This window comes from Entelurus aequoreus, linkage group LG10 (assembly GCF_033978785.1).
Source record: "Entelurus aequoreus isolate RoL-2023_Sb linkage group LG10, RoL_Eaeq_v1.1, whole genome shotgun sequence".
Lineage (NCBI taxonomy): Eukaryota > Metazoa > Chordata > Actinopteri > Syngnathiformes > Syngnathidae > Entelurus > Entelurus aequoreus.
In genome coordinates this window covers 7,992,359-8,016,302 of record NC_084740.1, presented here as the reverse complement: position 1 = coordinate 8,016,302, position 23,944 = coordinate 7,992,359, and the positions used below count along the sequence as shown (strand labels likewise).

At 38.7% G+C, this 23,944-nt stretch overlaps 1 long non-coding RNA gene across 2 annotated transcripts in view; it reads left to right on the top strand.

The window, feature by feature from the left end:
* LOC133659279 (uncharacterized) overlaps positions 1-23,944 on the top strand; it is a 533,887-nt gene that overhangs the window by 71,156 nt on the left and 438,787 nt on the right. Inside the window, exon 1 of one of the 2 annotated variants that reach the window (XR_009827609.1) lies at positions 5,142-5,328. The exons of the other annotated variant lie outside the window; for it this stretch is intronic. This is a non-coding gene — a long non-coding RNA (uncharacterized LOC133659279). Of the gene's footprint in view, positions 1-5,141; positions 5,329-23,944 lie in introns of those variants that run through there. 2 annotated transcript variants of the gene reach the window in all.

The following is a 23,944-nucleotide window of genomic DNA, read 5'->3' as shown; positions in this document are numbered from 1 at the left end:
GACCAATTACAAACAAAAAATAAAAAAAATAACTACAAGCAGTCTTTTTCTCACAATGTGTCGACTTTTTTCTCATAAAATTTGGAGCAATTTCTCATATTCTTTCGGTGTCTGTAATACTGGAATATTTTCTCGTACAATTATTACTTTTTTATGTAAAATTTTTACTTTTTACTGCAAAATGGTGACATTTGTCATATAATATTCTGACTTTTATCACAATAATGCCAATGTTATGGTTGTTCTTGTAAAATAGTGACATTTTTGGAGTAAAATGATGACTTTCTCATAATTTTGCCAAGTAAAATTCCAATTATTATTATAATATTGCCAAATCTATGACTTTTGTCGAGTAAAATGACAACTCTTTTCATAAAATTGCCAACATTTTTAGCTTTTCCTGTAAAATTGCGACTCTCATTGAGTAAAATTCCAACTTTTATCATAATATTGCACAAATGTTGAGTTTTTCTTGTAAAATTTTGACTTGCGTTGAGTAAAATTACGACTTTTGTTAAAATACTGCCAAAATTCTAAGTTTTTCTTGTGAAATTGTCACCTTTTTCTTGTGAAATTGCAACTAATTTTTCAGAACAAGCTTTCTTATATTTGTATGGTATGTATTGGTTATTAATGTTGTAAATACAAATCTTTATATATCTAGAAAGGGTGGTCCTAAAGAAGTAGGCATTTTTCGGATGTTTCAAGAAGGTATAAAATACAAAAATGTGTGTGAATGTGAGTGTGTGTGTTCGTGTATTTGCAACCTTCTTGAGACATCAACAAGGAAAAGTAGCTTCCATATGAGGACCGGTGAACAAGTCAGGACTGAAATTATGGTCCCAATACAGAAAACCATTGCATCTAATAGAGAATGTCTCATTTGCACCCCTGGTGGTGAAATCCATCAAAATGAGGGTGGTCCCAAAAAGGAGGGATTTTACAAATTGACTGTGTGTCTGTTTTAAAAGTGCTCCTCCTCTGGTCAACATATGAAATAGCAAGTGTGTGTAGGAAATTGAAATGCGCCCCCTTTGGCCAAAATTAATAATAATAATAATACTATTTATGTATATACACTGTAATAACTTGAAGTAAATAATGAAGATTAAAAACCAATTACAAACAAAAAATTCAAAATGAACTAAAAGCAGTCTTTCTCTCACAATGTGTCGACTTTTTTCTTATAAAATTGGGAACAATTTCTCATATTCTTTCGGTTTCTGTAATATTGCAATATTTTCTTGTAAAATTATTACTTTTTAATGTAAAATTATTACTTTTTAATGTAAAATTATTACTTTTTACTGCAAAATGGTGACATTTGTCATATACAATTCTGACTTTTCACAATATTGCCAATTTGTTGTTCTTCTTGTAAAATAGTGACATTTAAAAAATATATATATATATGACTGTTGATTGCCAAGTAAATTTCCAATTATTATTATAATATTGCCAACATTTGTAGTTTTTCTTATAAAATTGTGACTTTTGCCGAGTAAAATTATGACTACTTTCATAAATTCCAACATTTTTACCTTTTCCTGTAAAATTGCGTCTGTTATTGAGTAAAATTCCAACTTTTATCATAACATTGCACAAATGTTCAGTTTTTCTTGTAAAATTTTGACTTGTGTTGAGTAAAATTACGACTTTTGTTGTAAATTTCCACTAATTTTTCACAACAAGCTGTTTATATTTGCATAGTATGTATATATTATTAATGTTGTAAATACAAATCTTTATATATCTAGAAAGGGTGGTCTTAAATAAGTATGCATTTTTCAGAGGTCTCAGGCAACAAATACAAGAATGTGTGTGTGTGTGTGTGTACGTGTGTGTTTGTTCTTGTATTTCTACCCTTCTTGAGACATCAACAAGGAAAAGTACTTTCCATATGTGAACAAGTTAGGACCAAAATCATGGTCCCATTACGGACAACCATTGCATCTAATAGAGAATGTCTCATTTGCACCCCTGCTGGTGAAATCTATCAAAAAGGAGGGATTTCTCAAATTGACTGTGTGTCGGTTTTAAAAGTGCTCCCCCTCTGGTCAACATATGAAATAACAAGTGTGTGTAAGACATTGAAATGCGCCCCCTTTGGCCAAAATGTATCTAAAAAAATAAATAATTATGTACATAGAGACACACTGTAATAACTTGAAGTAAATAACGAAGCTTAATAACCAATTACAAACAAAAAATTCAGAATTAACTCAAAGCAGTCTTTTTCTCACAATGTGTCGACTTTTGTCTTATAAAATTAGGAACAATTTCTCATATTCTTTCGGTTTCTGTAATATTGTAATATTTTCTTGTAAAATTATTACTTTCTTATGTAAAATTATTACTTTTTACTGCAAAATGGTGAAATTGGTAAAATACAATTCAGACTTTTCACAATATTGCCAATTTTTTTTTTGTTCTTGTAAAAAAGTGAATTTTTTTAACAAAAAATTATGACTTTTGTCTTAATTTTGCCAAGTAAAATTCCAATTATTATTATAATATGGCCAAAATTTGTAGTTTTTCTTATAAAATTGTGACTTTTGTCGAGTAAAATTACGACTCTTTTCATAAAATTGCCAACATTTTTAGCTTTTTTTTGTAAAATTGCGACTGTTATTGAGTAAAATTCCAACTTTTATCATAACATTGCACAAATGTTCAGTTTTTCTTGTAAAATTTTGACTTGCGTTGAGTAAAATTACGACTTTTGCTATAATACTGCCAAAATTAAACGTTTTTCTTGTGCAATTGTGACCTTTTTCTTGGGAATTTCCAAGTCATTTTTCACAACATGCTTTTTTATATTTGCATAGTATGTATATATTATTAATGTTGTAAATACAAATCTTTATATATCTAGAAAGGGTGGTTCTAAAGAGGTAGACATTTTTTGGAGGTCTCAAGAAGGTCACAAATACAAGAATGTGTGTGTGTGTGTGTGTGTGTGTGTGTGTGTGTGTGTGTGTGTGTGTGTGTGTGTGTGTGTGTGTGTGTGTGTGTGTGTGTGTGTGTGTGTGTGTGTGTGTGTGTGTGTGTGTGTGTGTGTGTGTGTGTGTGTGTGTGTGTGAGAGTGAGTGAAGGCTTCCGGTGAAAGAAGGTCATGTGGTCTGATGAGTAAGGATGGAGCCTGTTTTAGACAGATGGGCTTATTAGGGTGAGAAGAGAGGTGGAAGAGATGCCTGGAGGAAAGGCGTACCTGTCACCACTCTGGAGAGTCTTGCATCTTACTGTGCCCTAGAGCTGCAGCTATACATTACTTTATTAATCCAGCAATCGGACAAAACGCTCTTAGCCTCAATGTGTAGTTTAGGGAAAATTGTTGAAATAAACAAATACTTTTCTACTTGCCATAACCTTATATTGACCTTATTTTACCTTGTATTTATCTTGTTGACATTCCTTCACCTTGTTTTACCTTCTATTTACCTTCCTCTACCCTTATTTATCTACTTGTATTTATTAATTAATTAATGTATTTATTTCCCCTTATTTTCTTTCATTTATTCCCATTTACCTTATTTTACCTTTTATTTACCTTCTCTTTCCCTTCTTATACTTTTTTATTTACCTTTGTTCACCATTTAGTTACTTTGGTTTACCTTCTTTTACCATGTTTATCTCCTATTTACCAAATGTTAACTTCTTCATACTTTTTTCCCCCTTATTTACCTTGTTTACCTTCCTTCACCTTATTTTACATTCCACTTACCTTCCTCTACCTTTATTTATCTACTTTTATTTACCTTCTTTTTCCTTTTCTCTACCTTCAATCTACTTTTATTTACCTTCTTTTTCCTTTTCTCTACCTTCAATCTACCTTTGTTTACTTTTTATTCGTCTTCTCTGACCTTTTGTTTTACTTGTTTTATTATCAATTTACCTTCCTTTCCCTTTATTTTCTATAATTTATTCTCATTTACCTTATTTTACCTTTTATTTACCTTCTCTTCCCCTTCTTATACTTTATATTTAACTTTGTTCACTTTTTATTTATTTTGTTTTACCTTATTTTACCACGTTTATCTTTTATTTACCAAATGTAATCTTCTTCATACTTTTGTTTGCCTCATTTGACCTTTTATTTACCTCGTTGACCTTCCTTCACCTTGTTTTACCTTCTACTTGCCTTCCTCTACCCTTATTTATCTACTTTTATTTACCTTATTTTTCCTTTTCTCTACCTTCAATCTACCTTTGTTTACTTTTTTTTGTCTTCTCTGCCCTTTTCTTTTACTTGTTTCACTATCAATTTACCTTCCTTTCCCCTTATTTTCTTTCAATTATTCTCATTTACCATATTTTACCTTTTATGTACCTTCTCTTTCCCTTCTTATACTTTATATCTACCTTTGTTCACTTTTTATTTATTTTGTTTGACCTTATTTGACCATGTTTACCTTCTATTTACCAAATGTTATCTTCTTCATACTTTTTTTGTTGCCTCATTTTACCTTTTATACCTTGTTGACCTTCCTTCACCTTGTTTTACCTTCTACTTACCTTCCTCTACCCTTATTTATCTACTTTTATTTACCTTGTATTTCCTTTTCTCTTCCTTCAATCTACCTTTGTTTACCTTTTATATGTCTTCTCTGACCTTTTCTTTGACTTGTTTTACTATCAATTTACCTTCCTTTCGCCCTGAGATCGGTAGGTTGTGAGTTCAAACCCCGGCCGAGTCATACCAAAGACTTTAAAAATGGGAGCCATTACCTCCCTGCCTGGCACTCAGCATCAAGGGTTGGAATTGGGGGTTAAATCACCAAAATGATTCCCGGGCGCGGCCACCGCTGCTGCTCACTGCTCTCCTCACCTCCCAGGAGGTGGAACAAGGGGATGAGTCAAATGCAGAGGGTAATTTCACCGCACCTAGAGTGTGTGTGACTATCATTGGTACTTTAACTTTTTTTTAACTTATTTTCTTTCATTTATTCTCATATACCTTATTATGCCTTTTATTTACCTTCTCGTTCCCTTCTTATACTTTTTATTTACCTTCGTTCACCTTTTATTTATCGGCGTCCTCCGGTATTTTGTGTTAGTTCCTGTCCTGTGCTTTTATTTTGGTGACTTTTCCTGTCGTGTTGGTGTTTTTTCATGATCGCTTCACACATCTTTCCCAGATGTTTTCCCTTTACCTGTTTTCTGTTTGCGATCAGTTCTATCTAAGTGGAGTGTGAGCCGCCGTTATTAGTTGGGTCATTGTTTGTTGATGCTACTATTCTTGACTCTCTGGTGGCCATAGACGATCCTTTTGGATGATTAATGCCAGTACACTCTAACTGTGCGGACGCCGTCAGCTCCACATTTCCTGTAAGTGTTTTGCATTTTTGTTGTGTTTCGTCATAGCCTGTTTAGTTGCTCTCGCTTTTTGTTCGTTTTATTAATAATTTCCCCTTTGTTTACTCACGCTCCAGCCTCGTTAATAGTGTATCATCGCATGACAGTTTACTATGTTATCTTTTACATACGTTTTTTGCCTTCTTTTACCTTATATTTACCTTTACCAGAGATGTCCGATAATGGCTTTTTTGCCGATTTCCCGATATTGTCCAACTCTTAAGTACCGATTCCGACATCAACCGATACTGATATATACAGTCGTGGAATTAACACATTATTATGCCTAATTTTACCACTGGATGCATTAAACAATGTAACAAGGTTTTCCAAAATAAATCAACTCAAGTTATGGAAAAAAAATGCCAACATGGCACCGCCATATTTATTATTGAAGTCACAAAGTGCATTATTTATTTAAACATGCCTCAAAACAACAGCTGGGAATTTGGGACATGCTCTCCCTGAGAGAGCATGAGGAGGTTGAGGGGGGCAGGGTTTTAGGGTAGGGGTAGCGGGGGGGGGGTGTATATTGTAGCGTCCCGGAAGAGTTAGTGCTGCAAGGGGTTCTGGGTATTTGTTCGATAATATCGGACTGCCGATAATATTGGCCGATAAATGCTTCAAAATGTGATATCGGAAATTATTGGTATCGGTTTCAAAAAGTAAAATTTATAACTTTTTAAAACGCCGCTGTACGGAGTGGTAGACGGACGTAGGGAGAAGTACAGAGCGCCAATAAACCTTAAAGGCACTGCCTTAGCGTGGTGGCCCAATCACATAATATCTACGGCTTTTCACACACACAAGTGAATGCAAGGCATACTTGGTCAACAGCCATACAGGTCACACTGAGGGTAGCCGTATAAACAACTTTAACACTGTTACAAATATGCGCCACACTGTGAACCCACACCAAACAAGAATGACAAACACATTTCGGGAGAACATCCGCACCGTAACACAACATAAACACAACAGAACAAATACCCAGAACCCCTTGCAGCACTAACTCTTCTGGGACGCTACAATATACACCCCCCGCTACTCCCTACCCCCCCCCCCCCCCCACCTCAACCTCCTCATGCTCTCTCAGGAGAGCATGTCCCAAATTCCAAGCTGCTGTTTTGAGGCATGTTAAAAAAAATAATGCACTTTGTGACTTCAATAATAAATATGGCAGTGCCATGTTGGCATTTTTTTTTCCATAACTTGAGTTGATTTATTTTGGAAAACCTTGTTACATTGTTTAATGCATCCAGCGGGGCATCACAACAAAATTAGGGCATAATAATGTGTTAATTCCACGACTGTATACATCGGTATCGGTTGATATCGGAGTCGGTAATTAAGAGTTAGACAATATCAGATATCGGCAAAAAAGCCATTATCGCTTCTCTTTTACTTCTCAGACCAGCTCCTCGGAAGTTGTGTATCTTTTACAATCAAGCAAAACACAACGAAAATGAATGCAAAATGTAATAAACACCTACAATATGATATATTATCAGGTAAAAATTCGCTTCCGCATCTGTTTCTGACACACACTCTGTAAAACAAACTCCACCCACTCGGCTTGGTTCCTGGTCTGAGCTGCTGTGACGTAGATTACCGTAATAACTCCTAGAACACCCAAAAAGCGCAGATTTCGACCATTGAAATACTTTCTACAGTTCAAGACTTACGGTCATTTCAAAACATCGTAATGGCGACAGTTTTGATGTTAAAAGTGTAAAAAAATGATGTCGAATTGAAAATCTTAAAGGGCCGCATGTGCTTATTTTGCCCAGGTCTGTTCTACACAGTCCTGTTCAGAGCAGCCGGTTTTGAGGGGTTGTCCCATTGCAAATGAGCCAATGCTGCCCCTCTACTGCAGTATCAGTTCGATGTGACCCGAGCGAGTGGACTGAAGGAATGTTTAGGGAGAAGGTTTGGTACAAAAGATCTCACTCAGAAAAGAAAAAAACAGCCGTAGGGAAAGAAGGGGGTAAGCAATGAAGTCAAGGTAAGAACTGCCCCCAGCCTTGGGGCAGCAGACTGAGCTCTAACCCCAACAGGAAAGGCTAACAATGGCGATAAAACGTTAATCCACTTTGCTCTAATGTCCTCTGTGGCTGAGAGGTGATGGAATGACGTGTGAACATCTGTGCATCCAACAAGCATCGCAGCCCTTCTTAGCTTTCGGTTTAGGACTGATATGGGGTTTTGTGGAGTCGCTTGCAAGAAATAACAATGGCAGATCTGCGCTTTCGGACGCCCAGGGGTTGAAACTCCGCGTGAGGGACGTCTTATGTGAATTAGTTAATCCTCACAAAATTGCCCGGCGGGAAAAACGACAATAAAAATGACTTGGTTGTGCAATTTCACATTTGACGGTTGGGCAGGCACTCCAGAGCAGTGTTTTTCAACCACTGTGCCGCGGCACACAGTCTGGTGGGCCGTGGGAGATTATTTAATTTCACCTATTTGGGGTAAAAAATATTTTTTTGCAAACCAGTAATTATAGTCTGCAAATTGTGTTGTTGTTGTTGTTGAGTGTCGGTGCTGTCTAGAGCTCGGCAGAGTAACCGTGTAATACTCTTCCATATCAGTAGGTGGCAGTAGTTGTCGGAAACAGCGGGAGGCAGGGTGCAGGTAAAAAAAGTGTCTAATGCTTAAACCAAAAATAAACAAAAGGTGAATGCCCCTAAGAAAAGGCATTGAAGCTCCGGGAAGGCTATGCAGAACGAAAAACTAAAACTGAACTGGCTACAAAGTAAACAAAAACAGAATGCTGGACGACAGCAAAGACTTACTGTGGAGCAAAGACGGCGGCCACAATGTACATCCGAACATGACATGACAATCAACAATGTTCCCACGAAGAAGAATAAAAACAACTGAAATGTTCTTGATTGTTAAAACAAAGTAGATGCGGGAAATATCGCTCAAAGCCTAGAAATAAAATGTATCATTCCAGAGCAGTGTTTTTCAACCACTGTGCCGCGACACACAGTCTGGTGGGCCGTGGGAGATTATTTAATTTCACCTATTTGGGGTAAAAAATATTTTTTTGCAAACCAGTAATTATAGTCTGCAAATTGTGTTGTTGTTGTTGTTGAGTGTCGGTGCTGTCTAGAGCTCGGCAGAGTAACCGTGTAATACTCTTCCATATCAGTAGGTGGCAGTAGTTGTCGGAAACAGCGGGAGGCAGGGTGCAGGTAAAAAAAAGTGTCTAATGCTTAAACCAAAAATAAACAAAAGGTGAATGCCCCTAAGAAAAGGCATTGAAGGTCCGGGAAGGCTATGCAGAACGAAAAACTAAAACTGAACTGGTTACAAAGTAAACAAAAACAGAATGCTGGACGACAGCAAAGACTTACTGTGGAGCAAAGACGGCGTCCACAATGTACATCCGAACATGACATGACAATTGACAATGTTCCCACGAAGAAGAATAAAAACAACTGAAATATTCTTGATTGCTAAAACAAAGTAGATGCGGGAAATATCGCTCAAAGCCTAGAAATAAAATGTGTCATTCCAGAGCAGTGTTTTTCAACCACTGTGCCGCGGCACACTAGTGAGTCTGGTGTACCGTGGGAGATTATGTCATTTCACCTAATTGGGTTAAAAATATTTTTTTTGCAAACCAGTAATTATAGTCCGCAAATGTGTCTGTGCTGTCTAGACCTCGGCAGAGTGACCGTGTAATACTCTTCCATATCAGTAGGTGGCAGCAGGTAGCTAATTGCTTTGCGAATGCCCCTAAGAAAAGGCATTGAAGCTTAGGGAAGGCTATAAAAATGGTACCCATTACCTCCCTGCTTGGCACTCAGCATCAAGGGTTGGAATTGGGGGTTGAGTCACCAAAAATGATTCCCGGGCGAGGCCACCGCTGCTGCCCACTGCTCCCCTCACCTCTCGGGGGGTGATCAAGGGTGATGGGTCAAATGCAGAGAATAATTTTGCCACGCCTAGTGTGTGTGTGTGACAATCATCGGTACTGTAATTTAACTATGCAGAACGAAACTAAAACTGAACTGGCTACAAAGTAAACAAAAACAGAATGCTGGACGACAGCAAAGACTTACTGTGGAGCAAAGACGGCGTCCACAATGTACATCCGAACATGACATGACAATCAACAATGTCCCCACAAAGAAGGATAAAAAACCTGAAATATTCTTGATTGCTAAAACAAAGTAGATGCGGGAAATATCGCTCAAAGCCTAGAAATAAAATGTGTCATTCCAGAGCAGTGTTTTTCAACCACTGTGCCGCGGCACACTAGTGAGTCTGGTGTATCGTGGGAGATTATGTCATTTCACCTAATTGGGTTAAAAATATTTTTTTTGCAAACCAGTAATTATAGTCCGCAAATGTGTCTGTGCTGTCTAGACCTCGGCAGAGTGACCGTGTAATACTCTTCCATATCAGTAGGTGGCAGCAGGTAGCTAATTGCTTTGCGAATGCCCCTAAGAAAAGGCATTGAAGCTTAGGGAAGGCTATAAAAATGGTACCCATTACCTCCCTGCTTGGCACTCAGCATCAAGGGTTGGAATTGGGGGTTGAGTCACCAAAAATGATTCCCGGGCGAGGCCACCGCTGCTGCCCACTGCTCCCCTCACCTCTCGGGGGGTGATCAAGGGTGATGGGTCAAATGCAGAGAATAATTTTGCCACGCCTAGTGTGTGTGTGTGACAATCATTGGTACTCTAACTTAACTATGCAGAACGAAACTAAAACTGAACTGGCTACAAAGTAAACAAAAACAGAATGCTGGACGACCGCAAAGACTTACTGTGGAGCAAAGACGGCGTCCACAATGTACATCAGAACATGACATGACAATCGACAATGTCCTCACGAAGAAGGATACAAACAAAGTAGATGTGGGAAATATCGCTCAAAAGAAGACATGAAACTGCTACAGGAAAATACCAAAAAAAGAAAAGAAAAAGCCACCAAAATAGGAGCGCAAGACAAGAACTAAAACACTACACACAGGAAAACAGCAAACAACTCCAAATAAGTAATGGCGTGATGTGACAAGTGGTGACAGTACACCTACTTTGAGACAAGAGCTATAGTGATGTATGCTTGGTTATGGTTTAAAGTCATATCCAACAATTGTGACAACGACTTTTTACTGTCAACTGAGTTTAGTTTTTTAATGATTTCTGCAGGTGGTGTGCCTCCGCATTTTTTCAACGCTCAAAAAAGGTTGAAAAACACTGCTCCAGAGACCCAAATTGGTTTATACAAGCAATTAAAAAGTCTTTTTTCCATGATACGTACTAGAGATGTCCGATAATGGCTTTTTTGCCGATATCCGATATTCCGATATTGTCCAACTCTTAATTACCGATTCCGATATCAACCGATACCGATATATACAGTCGTGTAATTAACACATTATTATGCCTAATTTTGTTGTGATGCCCCGCTGGATGCATTAAACAATGTAACAAGGTTTTCCAAAATAAATCAACTCAAGTTATGGGAAAAAAAATGCCAACATGGCACTGCCATATTTATTATTGAAGTCACAAAGTGCATTATTTTTTTAAACATGCCTCAAAACAGCAGCTTGGAATTTGGGACATGCTCTCCCTGAGAGAGCAGGAGGAGGTTGAGGTGGGGGGCGGGGGGTTGTATGGGTTAGCGGGGGGTGTATATTATAGCGTCCCGGAAGAGTTAGTGCTGCCAGGGGTTCTGGGTATTTGTTCTGTTGTGTTTATGTTGTGTTACGGTGCGGATGTTCTCCCGAAATGTGTTTGTCATTCTTGTTTGGTGTGGGTTCACAGTGTGGCGCACATTTGTAACAGTGTTAAAGTTGTTTATACGCCCGCCCTCAGTGTGACCTGTATGGCTGTTGACCAAGTATGTATTGCATTCACTTGTGTGTGTGTGAAAAGCCGTAGATATTATGTGATTCGGCTGGCGCTCTGTACTTCTCCCTACGTCCGTGTACCACTCCGTACAGTGGCGTTTTAAAAAGTCATACATTTTACTTTTTGAAACCGATACCGCAAATTTCCGATATTGCATTTATCGGCCGATAATATCGGCAGTCTAATACGTACCATTCAAAGTGCCTTAACCACTATTAGCTTGTGCTCACAAGTCTATGGAAACAATGCATGTCGTAAGCTAAAAGTGTCCGACAAATATTGCAGTCTGTGAACTTTTATGTTCCCGATTGGGGACGTGAGGGAAAATCAAACCTTAACAACTTTTGTCAAGTGCCAGGAAATGAAAGCCTAACGCGACCTGACATGATTGTGTGTATTAAATTCCTATTAAAACACAGTCAAGGCACTGCTCTCTGACATTGTTGGAAAGGGGAATTGCTCTGTCGGGGGGGTGAGGAAAAAAAAGATAAGTGTTCCTTTAAAGTTGATTTATTGGTGCGGTGCTAATGTAAAACTTACCTTTACTTCCGTCGGAGCAGTTTTTCCATATGTTGTTAATCAAGTTAGTGCCTCAGCCTATAATCGAGTGTAACGGTGCAAATGTTTGAACGTTTTACATGTGCTTCAGGTCTGTCGGACTGTTCACTGCGGACATGCTCCGAGTGCTCGTTTACGATTCATCGCAAAGGAATTGCAATGGCTGGCCCACAGTTACACTATCCTGGTATTTATGGATGAAATGAAAGGTCTATGGCGCGTCGTCAAAGTGACATAGAGCCTCCGTGAGCTCACGGTCACTTTGTCATATGTCTTGTTAACACCGTCCACGGTTAAATCTGACATATAAAGATGGTCGATCCTTTCAACTTAAGGTGCCGGATTACTGAAATAAACCTCGCAGTCGTTTTATGTGACGCAGTAAATTAGGTTTATTACGAGGGCTTCGTAATCTGCATGTTCACTTGACGTTAGAACTACTGAGAGACAAAAGGTGGTCTCAGTTTCCGGTCATAACATCGCTTCACGTTTTAGTCCAAGCGAACACATTTTCAATGACACACACTTACGGCTGGGACCAAGAAGGGCGATCTTTTATTGGATTGCCCAGAGCAGTGTTTTTCAACCGCTGTGCCATGAGGTACAGTCTGGCGTGCCGTGGGAAATTATCTAATTTCACCTATTTGGGGTTAAAAAATTTTTTTGCAAACTAGTAATTATAGTCTGCAAATGATGTGTCGTTGTTGAGTGTCGGTGCTGTCTAGAGCTCGGCAGAGTAACCGTGTAATACTCTTCCATATCAGTAGGTGGCAGCCAGTAGCTAATTGCTTTGTAGACGTCGGAAAAAGTGGGAGGCAGCGTGAAGGTAAAAAAGGATCTAATGCTTAAACAAAAAATAAACAAAAAGTGTGTGCCCCTAAGAAAAGGCATTGAAGCTCAGGGAAAGCTATACAAATGGGAGCCATTACCTCCCTGGTTGGCACTCAGCATCAAGGCTTGGGATTGGGGGTTAAATCACCAAAAATTATTCCCGGGCGCGGCCACCGCTGCTGCCCACTGCTCCCCTCACCTCTAGGGGGGTGATCAAGGGTGATGGGTCGAATGCAGAGAATTATCTCGCCACACCTAGAGTGTGCAACAATCATTGGTACGTTAACTTAACTATGCAGAACGCAACTAAAGGCCTACTGAAATGATTTTTTTAAATTTAAACAGGGATAGCAGATCCATTCTATGTGTCATACTTGCTCATTTCGCGATATTGCCATATTTTCGCTGAAAGGAGTTACTAGAGAACATCGACGATAAAGTTCGCAACTTTTGGTCGCCGATAAAAAAAGCCTTGCCTGTACCGGAAGTAGCGTGACGTCGCAGGTTGAAGGGCTCCTCACATTTCCCCATTGTTTACACCAGCAGCGAGAGCGATTCGGACCGAGAAAGCGACGATTACCCCATTAATTTGAGCCAGGATGAAATATTTGTGGATGAGGAACGTTAGAGTGAAGGACTAGAGTGCAGTGCAGGACGTATTTTTTTTCGTTCTGACCGTAACTTAGGTACAAGGGTTCATTGGATTCCACACTTTCTCCTTTTTCTATTGTGGATCACGGATTTGTATTTTAAACCACTTCGGATACTATATCCTCTTGAAAATGAGAGTCAAGAACGCGAAATGGACATTAGCAGTGACTTTTATCTCCACGACAATACATCGGTGAAGCATTTTAGCTACGGAGCTAACGTGATAGCATCGTGCTTAAATGCAGATAGAAACAAAAGAAATAAGCCCCTGACTGGAAGGATAGACAGAAGATCAACAATACTACACCGAACCAAACACTGGACCTGTAACCACACGGTTAATGCTGTGCCACCTGTCGAAGCCTAGCAATGCTGTTGCTAACGACGCCATTGAAGCTAACTTAGCCACGGGACCTCGTCAGAGGTATGATAAAAACATTAGTGCTCCACCTACGCCAGCCCTCATCTGCTCAACACCCGTGCTCACCTGCGTTCCAGCGATCGACGGTGCGACGAAGGACTTCACCCGATCATCGATGCGGTCGGCGGCTAGCGCCGGATAGCACGTCTGCTATCCTCAAAGTCCTCATGGTTGTGTTGCTGCAGCCAGCCGCTAATACACCGATCCCACCTACAGCTTTCTACTTTGCAGTCTCCATTGTTCATTAAACAAATTGCAAAAGATTCACCAACACAGATGTCCAGAATACTGTGGAATTTTGCGATGAAAACAGAGCTGTTTGTATTGAGATACAATGTGTCCGAATACTTCTGTTTCAACCATCGACGTCACGTGTAAACATCATCATCATCATATCGAAACGTTTTCAGCCGGAAGTTTGCCGGGAAATTTAAAATTGCACCTTATAAGTTAACCCGGCCGTATTGGCATGTGTTGCAATGTTAAGATTTCATCATTGATATATAAACTATCAGACTGCGTGGTCTGTAGTAGTGGCTTTCAGTAGGCCTTTAAAACAGAACTGGCTACAAAGTAAACAAAAACAGAATGCTGGACGACAGCAAAGACTTACTGTGGAGCAAAGATGGCGTCCGCAATATACATCCGAACATGACATGACAATCGACAATGTCCCCACGAAGAAGGACACAAACAAATTAGATGCGGGAAATATCGCTCAAAGGAAGACATGAAACTGCTACAGGAAAATACCAAAAAAAGAGAAAAAGCCACCAAAATAGGAGCGTAAGACAAGAACTAAAACACTACACACTGGAAAACAGCAAAAAAACCCAAATAAGTCAAAAACAGTTGAAAAACACTGGTCCAGAGCATGGGTTGGCAACCCAAAAAATGTTGAAAGAGCCATATTGGACCAAAAAATAAAAAAAAAGGTCTGGATCCGCAAAAAATTAAGTCTTATATAATGAATTAATGAATGAATGTTTGAAATGAGTTTATTTCGGTCATATAATCAAACATTTTGTGTGATCAGTCCAACAGCACAGATTATGGGGACGGCGTGGCGCGGTTTGGAGAGTGGCCGTGCCAGCAACCTGGGGGTTCCTGGTTCGATCCCCACCTTCTACCTACTTCGTCACGTCCGTTGTGTCCTTGAGCAAGAAACACTTCACCCTTGCTCCTGATGGGTCGTGGTTAGGGCCTTGCATGGCAGCTCCCGCCATCAGTGTGTGAATGTGTGTGTGAATGGGTGAATGTGGAAATAATGTCAAAGCGCTTTGAGTACCTTGAAGGTAGAAAAGCGCTACACAAGTATAACCCATTTACCATTATACATATTAACAATCGTACACATACACACACAAAAAGAAAAATGACCGAAAAATGAATAGGCTGAAGCCAAGGCTTATACTTGCTTGTCTTATACATTCACTGAAAATTAGATTACCTGGAACATCAACGATCGAAAAATCAATGGGATGAAAGTAATCGTTACAATATTTTATGATTTTCTATTATTTCACCTTTCAAGGCTTTCGTAAACCTTAACAAAGAACTACATGTCTTCAACTCATCACTGAGCTTGTTCCACCAGTTAACTCCTAAAACTGAAAAACATTTGTATTTCATATTCCTTCTTACTTTACCTATTTCAAAAATCAATACCCCCCGTGAATTATAGTTTTGTCCTCTTAATTTAAATAACCTAAGAATACAAGCTTGAAGGGTGTTGTTCTTTACTCGAAACATAATTTCCATTGTTTTTAAAAACACAATATCTGAAAATTTTAACACATTAGAATTTATGAATAATGGATCGGTAGGTTCATAGTAGCACATTTTGTGTATTATTCTAATTACACTTTTTTGACGTTTAATTATTGGGTCTATGTTTGTTTTATAAACATTTTCCCAAACTTCAACACAATATGTTAGATATGGAAAAATAAAAGAATAATATAACATATGCAGACATTTCTTATTCAGCATGTGTCTTACTTTATAAACAATAGCAATGGATTTGGATATGTTTCCCTTTATATTTTCAATATGCGGTTTCCAACATAATTTATGATCAATTATTCCCAATAATATATTTTCATATACTCTATTTTAAATTTAATTCTGTTTCACAATTTGTCCTTGCATTAATCAACACCATAAATTTAGTTTTCTTATCATTTAATGATAACTTATTAATATCAAACCACTTTTTTAACTGAAGCAACTCAACCTCTATTATCCTCAACACTTCCTTCAAGTCTTCTCCTGAACAATATACATTTGTATCATCTGCAAACATAATATAAGTGTTATAATGAAGGCAACACATGATGTAAGTGTCTATATCAGCTATATTAGCCTACTATCGAAGGCTGACGCAAATCTTCGTTGACAGAAATGTTGTATTTAAATTTTTATTCCACACATTTTTGCAACATTGGAAATCATTAGTAAAATTACTGGAAATTACTGGCTCAGAGTGGCCAAAGGTATAGATGTGTGTGTCCAAGTTTAAGGAAAGGGCAGGCTGTCTTCTTCTAATTAATTTATTACAATCTTCGCGAGCTGGGTAACGTTTGCTGTGGTCTGGAACAACATGGCACACAAAAAACTATGAGAAATGCAGCCAATATCACATACAGATAATGTGTCATGAGACATGCACAAATAAATTAAATACACAGGACATAAGTGAAGGAAATTAAATGAGCGTAAATATACCTACAAACGAGGCATAATGATGCAATATGAGCATACAGCAGTGTTTCCCACACATTCATTTATTTGTGGCGGCCCGTCACGAAAGAATTACGTCTGCCACAAATTTAAAAAAAAATTAAAAAATAATATATATATATATATATATATATATATTTTTTTTTTTTGTCCTGTCCAGCTTCTCAGGCAAATCATATAGTTGATGTATATGCCCATATAGGCTGTTCAGATTTACTTTACAAAAGAGAAGTGTAGGATACTTCTCTTGTTGCCTTATTTGTATTTGACCACTACTGTTTTCTGTTTATTTGTTACTGACTGTGGCAGGACACCTCTGCCTCTGTTTCACTTTATGTTGCTGGTAAATAATATGGTTGTAGTAGTAGGCTAAAGTTAAATTATTTAGTATGCACTAATTAAAGGGGCAGAGCTTTAAGAGACATTTTAGCTTTTATATTTTATAAGATATATTTTTTGTAAGAACCACAATTAATAAATATATTTCAGTGAATAACTTATTGTTCAAATCTGTAAATAAATATGTACATAAAGTGTTGTAATTATATTGTAAAATGGATGGATGGATGGATGGATGGATGGACGTTTAAAACAAAACTGTTATTATTAATTAGTAAGTATACATTTTTTGAGCCTTTTTAGAGAAAATCATATTGTAGTCAATTATGCAAATTACTTGATGATGTCATGGTGAACACGCCCATAGCCACGCCCATAGCCACGCCCCCACTGCCACAGGTATTTTGGCAGTTTATGGGAAACACTGTACAGGTAGCCTAAATAGCATGTTAGCATCGATTAGCTTGCAGTCATGGGTTGACTAAATATGCCTGATAAGCATTCCAGCAAATCAATGCAATCAACAAAGCTCACCTTTTATGCATTCATTAAGATTAAAGATTAAAGTACCAATGATTGTCACACACACACTAGATGTGGTGAAATTTGTCCTCTGCATTTGACCCATCCCCTTGGGGAGTAGTGGGCAGCAGCGGCGCCGCCGGGAATCATTTTGGTGATTTAACCCCCAACTCCAACCCTTGATGCTGAGTGCCAAGCATGCACAGCATAAAAAGTTTGGTGGACAAAATGATACAAATAAATAGTGGCATAAAACACGTCTTTCTGTGGCAGCATCGGAGAAAGTTGTACATGGGACGGCGTGGCGAAGTTGGTAGAGTGGCTGTGCCAGCAATCGGAGTGTTGCTGGTTACTGGGGTTCAATTCCCACCTTCTACCTTCCTAGTCACGTCCGTTGTGTCCTTGGGCAAGACACTTCACCCTTTGCCTCTGATGGCTGCTGGTTAGCGCCTTGCATGGCAGCTCCCGCCATCAGTGTGTGAATGTGTGTGTGAATGGGTGAATGTGGAAATACTGTCAAAGCGCTTTGAGTACCTTGAAAGTAGAAAAGCGCTATACAAGTATAACCCATTTATCATTTATCATTTATGTAAACAAACCACGATGAGTTCAAGGATCGCTGAAATTAGTCGGACAAAACGGTGCTTGCCAAATGCTATCATCAGTGAAGCATTTTTAATATAAACAGTGGGATTTCTTACAATTAAGGTTCGTGTCATGTTTGTCTTCCGACAGAAACCATAGTAAAACAAAAAATATGTTTGTTTTTTTTTCATCTTTTGCCATTTTTACACATCTTTGAAAAATCTCCAGGGAGCCACTAGGGTGGCGTGGGTTGCTGACCCCCGGTCTAGAGAGTAAAATACATGTTACATTACTGAATATACATTTGTGCTGTCCCTATTAGTTTGTTCTCATAATGGGTTGGATTACATGCCAGTATTCTTTCATGAATAAAACCCAACATTCCTCTCCTTTACTGCTAGAGCAGCACATCTTTTGGTCAGCTTTGGCAAAACTCGGTCAACAGCGGCCTAACGTGTCCTGTGAGTGGTAAAGTAAAACCTTCAAAATAAAAGCACGCTCATAAAATAACACTTGTTGTTCAGCGGTCGGGTCTTTACTAGCAACACTGGCCGCTATTTTTTTATTGTGTGGGGGTGATCCAGTGGGAGATTGGAAAGAGCAGAATTTCCCTTATTTTTCCAAAATGTTCCTTAGCCCCTGGAAAATGTCTCCTCCAGTACTTCCTTTGTTGTAATTCACTTTATTGAGCATCAACAGTGCAGCCCAGCACAGTGCATAGATTAATAAAAGTCACAATGGTCAGATTTTTTTCCCCCAATTTATTTAAAGTGGAACATCACTGCCTCTCCCCTTCCATCAAAATGAAAAAAAAAAGCAAACACAAATAAGTAACTACCGATATAAATTCAAAAACAGTAATAAATACATACAAATAAAATAAACACCGTATTTTTCGGACGATATGGCACACTTAAAATCCTTTTCATGTTCTCAAAACTCGACAGTGCCCCTTATAACCCGGTGCGCCTAATGTAGTGTTTGGTGTATCTGCCAGAGAGATAATAGTAGCACAGGCGACACATTAGAGATGCATATTTTAACACTTTTTGTGCCGCTGAACATGAGCAGAAAAGATTGAAAACTACTTCTGGAAAAAAATGGTATATTGTATATTTCTTTCTTACGAGAGTAATGGATTTTTTTGTCCACCTCTCACTGTGATAATGTGGTTTGACATCAATTGTGCAAGATTTGGATCCAAAAAAGCAAAATGCCAACCTTCCCTGGACACATCCACCGCCAAGCTTTTGCAGAGGGCTTATTTTTGGTGAGTGGAGAGATGTGACTAGTGGTGTGTCACGCTGAGTTCCAGGAGGACAAGGGCTCCTCCCCCGACGGAACGCATCTCCGCACTCTTCCGCATACCTGCAAATTGTACACCTCCGCTCCTGACAACGTCAAACTGAAAGCTGTTCTTAGAGACGTACACCAAAGATGAAAGAGGAGACAACAAAATGAGAAGTTGTTCGAATTCTTATTTTTGTGATGTCATGTTGAAGCCTTTCCCAGGACGTCAACGCCGCAATGCGTTGTTGACCAACTCGTTTTTGGACGGTACAACAACTGCAAAATTATTCCGTGTGCAAATTATAACAAGGGAGTGCGGATCAAGTGGCAAAGATAATGAGATGCTAATAAAGCCGTATTTTCCGGACCATAGGGCGCACCGGATTATAAGGTGCACTGCTGATGAATGGTCTATTTTCGATCTGTTTTCATATATAAGGCTCACCGGATTATAGGGCTCTTTAAAGGAGTCATAATTAGAGATGTCCGATAATATTGGACTGCCTATATTATCGGCCGATAAATGCTTTAAAATGTAATATCGGAAATTATCGGTCTTGGTTTCAAAAAGTAAAATGTATGACTTTTTAAAACGCCGCTGTACAGAGTGGTACACGGACGTAGGGAGAAGTACGGAGCACCAATAAACCTTAAAGGCACTGCCTTCGCGTGCCGGCCCAATCACATAATATCTAAGGCTTTTCACACACACAAGTGATTGCAAGGCATACTTGGTCAACAGCCATACAGGTCACACTGAGGGTGTCCGTATAAACAACTTTAACACTGTTACAAATATGCGCCACACTGTGAACCCACACCAAACAAGAATGACAAACACATTTCGGGAGAACATCCGCACCGTAACACAACATAAACACAACAGAACAAATACCCAGAAACCCTAGCAGCACTAACTCTTCCGGGACGCTACAATATACACCCCCCCCACTACCCCCTGCCCCCCCCCCCCCAACCCCGCCCACCTCAACCTCCTCCTGCTCTCTCAGGGAGAGCATGTCCCAAATTCCAAGCTGCTGTTTTGAGGCATGTTTAAAAAAAATAATGCGCTTTGTGACTTCAATAATAAATATGGCAGTGCCATGTTGGCATTTTTTTCCATAACTTGAGTTGATTTATTTTGGAAAACCTTGTTACATTGTTTAATGCATCCAGCGGGGCATCACAACAAAATTAGTCATAGTAATGTGTTAATTCCACGACTGTATATATCGGTATCAGTTGATATCGGAATTGGTAATTAAGAGTTGGACAATATCGGAATATCGGATATCGGCAAAAAAGCCATTATCGGACATCTCTAGGCATAATATTATTTCCTTGTGGTCTACATAACATGTGATGGTGGTTCTTTGGTCAAAATGTTGCATAGATGATGTTTTACAGTTAATCTTCAAGTCGCTTTCTGACAGTCGCTTCAGGATGCGCCGTTTTGTGGGCGGTCTTATTTACGTGGGGATGGAGGAAGTGTCAAAAGATGGAGCTTTTTTAATGACATTCAGACTACTCAGTGGCCTAGTGGTTAAAGTGTCCGCCATGAGATCGGTAGGTCGTGAGTTCAAACCCCGGCCGAGTCATGCCAAAGACTATAAAAATGGGACCCATTACCTCCCTGTTTGGCACTCGGCATCAAGGGTTGGAATTGGGGGTTAAATCACCAAAAATGATTCCTGGGCGTGGCTACCGCTGCTGCTCACTGCTCCCTCACCTCCCCAGGGGGTGAACAAATGATGGGTCGAATGCAGACGACAAATTTCACCACACCTAGTGTGCGTGTGACGATCAAACCGTCCGACCGGAACTCTCTGATAACTAAAGTTCCTTGGGTGAATAATGTAAACTCACTACACCGGTATGTTTTAGCGCTTTCATGGCGAGTTTACTGACCGATATAAGTAAGAACTTTACACTACTTTATATTAGAAATGGCAACAGCGGAAGATGAATGTCCCATAACAAGAAGATAGAGGAAAAAGAAGAAGCTTGTACAATGGCGGAAGCGCACACTTTTTCAGGACTTATGCAGACCCCAAATACAGATCAGCAGGTACCAGAAGGTAGGAAAAGTTGCTTTTGCATAATATTGCGAAACAAAACGCCATATAATATGTCTTACCTTATACACACACCATAATAATACTCCTATCTTGAAGCACAGTACAATCCATCAAGCGGTGCGGCTTCATAGCTTACCAAAGTCCTACTAAAACATTTTGATAGATTTTTGAGCGCCGTGTGTAATGTTCTATATTTTCAATGGAACATATAAAGTTTTGGTGTTGTTTACTTGAGTCATATTGCAGTCTAAACATATCTCTTATGTGTGACTGCCAACGTATTGCAGCCTACACGTATCTCTTATGTTTGACTGCCATCTACCTTATCATTACACCATGTACCAAATAAAATAGCTTTGAGGTCGGTAAGCAAAACCAGAATTATTCCTTAAATTAGGCGCACTGTCGGGTTTTGAGGAAAAAAAAAATATTTTAAGTGCGCCTTATAGTCCGTAAAATACGGTACATCTAATTAATTGTGGCTTTATACAAGCTGTGTTGAGAGTTGTAGGTTGTGTTCCAAGGAAGAAAGTGCTGGAAAACTGCCTTAATTTTAACAGTCGTTGAAGCAAAACATTTAAAATTATTCCTGAATCACATTATGTCAATAAAACCGCAATTGTTTTTAAGTTAATTGAAATAATGTACGCAAGTTATTTCCTAGAGGCAGCGCGGTGGAACAGGGCTTAGTGCGTGTGCCTCACAATAAGAAGGTCCTTGGTTCGATCCTGGGCTCGGGGTCTTTCTGTGTGGAGTTTGCATGTTCTGTGTGGGTTCCCTGCGGGTACTCCGGCTTCTGCTCAGGTTCCCTCCGGGTACTCCGGCTTCCTCCCACCTCCAAAGACATGCACCTGGGGATAGGTTGATTGGCAACACTAAATGGGCCCTAGTGTGTGAATGTTGTCTGTCTGTCTGTGTTGGCCCTGCCATGAGGTGGTGACTTGTCCAGTGGGACAAGCAGTAGAAAATGAATGCAGGGGTGGATGGAAGTTATTTCCTGCGATTTAATGAATTCCATAGTGTCTTTTTCTTCAATATTGTTTTTTCCCACTAAGAACATATTAAAGTTTCAAAGTAAATAAACAATAAAGTGAATTGAATATAAAAATACTATATTGAAAAAAACCTTCAGGGGCCATTTGCGGCCCGCAGGTAATTATTTAACGGCCCCACGGCACATTCTAAAAATACGATAAAAAAATAAAATAAAAAACATAAAAAGTGGTATAAAAGAGCAAACAGGTGAAATGTAACAAGAACATGTTGCAATGTTTACTCTAATAACACAAAGCTGCCATGCAGGCTGTTTCTTTCTTTGAAAAAAAAAATAATGAATCAAAATCAATGTCATTATGAATTATTGACCTATTCAATTACCTCACATTAAATATTCCACTTTGAGATATTCTTTGGGAACAATGTTGCAGGTTTTGTGTTTGAAGGGCCTAAAACGAACAAACAAAAAACATAAACAACAATACAACTTATAAGTGACGGATAGATCTGAAGTTGATCTTGAGATTATTGTGTTAAAAGTAAACAGTAAAAAAAAAAAGTGTAATTGTATTTTTTTAACACTTTAATGAGTAGGACCCTTTTGGATCCCCAACAATTTTAGTGTGATTTGTTTTTATGTGTCATTGCTCAAAACATAATAATGAATTGAATGTTATGAGTTATTGACCTTTTTAAGGCTCCAATTATTATATAATCTCAAATATTCCACTTAAAAATGTTATTGGGTAAAAAAATATTACATATTTTAATAAATAAATAAATTGTGTTTTTTCCATAAAAAAACAGCATTTTCTTTGACAAAAATGGCATACAACTTAAATCTTTAACAACTTTATATTGACAGATAGACCTAATGTTGATCTAGAGATTTAAACTTTGAATAATAATACTGAATAATGACACATTGTTAATATTTTTTTGATCAAAACCCTTTGGGGTACCCAGGATCAAGCCTGAGTGGAAGCCTAAATGTATAGTTTTTATACATCTATTGTATTGGTTTTTAAAAGAAATATCAAAATTTGATTTTTCAGTGTGCGGCCCTCAGTGGAAAAAGTTTGGACACCCCTGTCGTAGAGCTTTGTCTGGTCCATATTTTCATTCTGCCATTACACTATTATGGGGCCTCTTAGACCAGTGTTTTTCAACCACTGTGCCGCGGCACACTAGTGTACCGTGGGAGAATATGCAATTTCACTAATTGGGATAAAAATATTTTTTTGCAAACCGGTAATTTATAATCCGCAAATGTGCCGTTGTTGAGTGTCTGTGCTGTCTAGAGCTTGGCTAATCAGTAGGTGGCAGCAGGTAGCTAATTGCTTTGTAGATGTCGGGAACATGGTTTGTTGTAATCACAATATGCGGGAGGCAGAGTGCAGGTAAAAAGGTATCTAATGCTTAAACCAAAAATGAACAAAATGCAAGTGCCGCTAAGAAAAGGCATTCAATCTTAGGGATGGCTATGCTAAACGAAGCTAAAACTGAACTGGCTGCAAAGTAAACAAAAACATAATGCTGGACGACAGCAAAGACTTACAGCGTGTGGAGCAGCAGACGGCGTCCACAAAGTACATCCGTACATGACAATCAACAACAAAATAGGAGCACAAGACCAGAACTAAAACACCAAAAAACTCCAAATAAGTCACGGCGTGATGTGACAGGTCGTGACAGCACAC